This window comes from Oncorhynchus gorbuscha, linkage group LG13 (assembly GCF_021184085.1).
Source record: "Oncorhynchus gorbuscha isolate QuinsamMale2020 ecotype Even-year linkage group LG13, OgorEven_v1.0, whole genome shotgun sequence".
Taxonomy (NCBI): Eukaryota; Metazoa; Chordata; class Actinopteri; order Salmoniformes; family Salmonidae; genus Oncorhynchus; species Oncorhynchus gorbuscha.
This window is the reverse complement of record NC_060185.1, coordinates 21,277,086-21,279,585: the sequence shown is the minus strand read 5'-3', so window position 1 is coordinate 21,279,585 and position 2,500 is coordinate 21,277,086. Positions and strand designations below refer to the sequence as shown.

The 2,500-nt window shown below is 39.6% G+C and overlaps 1 protein-coding gene across 1 annotated transcript in view; it reads left to right on the top strand.

The window, feature by feature from the left end:
- LOC123992577 (melatonin receptor type 1B-B-like) overlaps window positions 1-2,500 on the top strand; it is a 62,895-nt gene that overhangs the window by 56,404 nt on the left and 3,991 nt on the right. The gene's annotated exons all lie outside the window — the stretch shown is intronic.

The window sequence follows — 2,500 nt, the reverse complement described above, 5'->3', positions numbered from 1 at the left end:
TGTTATTGTTTGAACTGCAGATTGCCTCTTCAAGGTATGTTGTTTATTATAACTTCACAACTGTTGTTCTAATAGGTGTAGGAAGTATAGAGATAGATATGAGGAAGTAGAAGTGACAGAGAGTGATATCGAGATGGGGAAAAGGACAAGCAGAGGGGAATAGTGAACAGAGTAAAGATGGAAGCACAGTGGAAAAGTCTGAAGGAGAGAGATGTCTTTGAAGTGGCAGGCAATTTTTGTAAATATTTTTTTCATGAAGCATAGGCCTCTTTCCCTTCCTTCCGTTGCCATTGGACCCGAGCAGCAATATCATTCATTTTAATACCTGGAATATTAACTGGAGGAGACAGTAATGGGTCATTCCACGGTAACGAAATTGCACTGAGACTCAGATTTTTCATCTAAAATCTATGCCAAACAAAAAACGATTGATTTAAAATTTTAACAAACCATACAAATCCATGCACAAGGAATATTTTTAACAATGTACACTGAAAATGTTACGAAAACAAATTTACTGCAAAAACTGTGCAGATGCAAAGTTTGGTAACAGAATTTAGGTAAAATGTCCCTCAGTTTTTTACGTGACCATGTCTAAAAACTCTATCAAAGATGTCTGTAGAAGAATGAGGTGTCAGCTATGACATGAATCCTTGACTTTGAAAAAGCATATTTTGGTTATTGAACTACAGTAAGTGAAGGGGAATTATACCTGGTAACGGAATTGCGGTAACAGAATTTCATCATTGGTCCCTAATCTGTATATACAGAAATGCATAATTATGGATATGAATGTCATTCTCTTCATAGTGATGTATCCTGAATAGGTACACAAAGGTATGAATATCCAATAACCTCCTCTGCATATTTTGGGTATTATTCTTCACATTGGCTATTATTTTTATGAGCTCAGCCCCCAAACGAGACCAAATCTGAACCAATCATAAGCGTCTATGTTTCACAAGTTTGGACATCAAAGTATAGCACAGTAGAGCTCAGTAGTGTACAGCACGGCACGGCACAGTAGAGTTGAGTTCAGTTCAGTACAGTAGAGCTCAGAGCAGTACAGTACAGTAGAGTAGAGTTCAATGGAGTACAGTACAGTACTGTACATTAGAGTAGAGTTACATTTACATTACATTTAAGTCATTTAGCAGACGCTCTTATCCAGAGCGACATACAAATTGGTGCATTCACCTTATGACATATGAGTTCAGTGGAGTACTGTTGAGTAGAGTAACATTCAGTATAATACAGTACATTGTAGAGGGAGAATGGCTGGTCTGAGGTAAGGCCTTGCATCGGAACAATTTAGACTGACGATTATGAATATTAGTACGCAGGCTAAGGTGGAAATGAACTGCCATTCAAAATGAGGAGCGAATCTAGGAGAATGAAAAGTACATAGTGCATGCTAATATGCTAACCCTAACAATCTACTCCCCCGTGTCCACTGCACAGTACACATACTTTATTTTGTCTTGGCAAAGTGGGAGTGACTTGACACAATGATTGTTTTCACAAGGCAATTAGGAGCCGTGTACCTTTTCTCATTCAATTAGCTTGGTGACGAGTGATCGAGTGAGTCAGCTCTGAGACCGCATTGCTTAGCTTAGCATCCTGCGTGCTTACAACACAACAGATCTGTCTGAGAAATCGTGCTCATATCACTCTAGTTCATATATTCTTCTACTAAAGATATATCCTCTTTCTATTCTCTCTACGCCGTCTCTAAGTCCCTTAATATTCCATACTTGTCCTCAAGTCAATCTCGACTTCCAAGTCATTACCGAGCAGAAGTCTCCTTTAATCTTGGTTGACCCGTGTGGTGGGAATAGTGCAGTATAACACAGGAAATTAGACCCAGGGAATAGGTAATGAGATGTGATTCAATTAAAACATGTATTTGAATGATAGCAGGTGTTTGTTTTCCGGTGGATAGTTGTGTCTGTGTGATTGATATGCAAGGTAGGATGATAGCAGGTGTGTGTTTTTCGGTGGATTGTTGTGTCTGTGTGATTGATATGCAAGGTAGGATGATAGCAGGTGTGTGTTTTTCGGTGGATAGTTGTGTCTGTGTGATTGATATGCAAGGTAGGATGATAGCAGGTGTGTGTTTCGAGTTGGATGGTTGTCTGTGTGATTGATATGCAAGGTAGGATGATAGCAGGTGTGTGTTTCGAGTTGGATGGTTGTCTGTGTGATTGATATGCAAGGTAGGATGATAGCAGGTGTGTGTTTCTAGTTGGATGGTTGTCTGTGTGATTGATATGCAATGACGTATAAATAGTACACAGTATGCATTTTAAGTATGCAGATGAAATAAGTAGTAGGTAAATCAGATTTTGGTCACGGCCCTTGACTTCCAGCCTGATCGTGAAGTGGCAGAGTATGCCATGTACTGTATATGTATGGAGGCTGCTGAGGGGAGGACGGCTCATAATAATGGCTGGAACGGCGCTAATGGAATGGTATCAAACACATGGAAACTACATGTTTG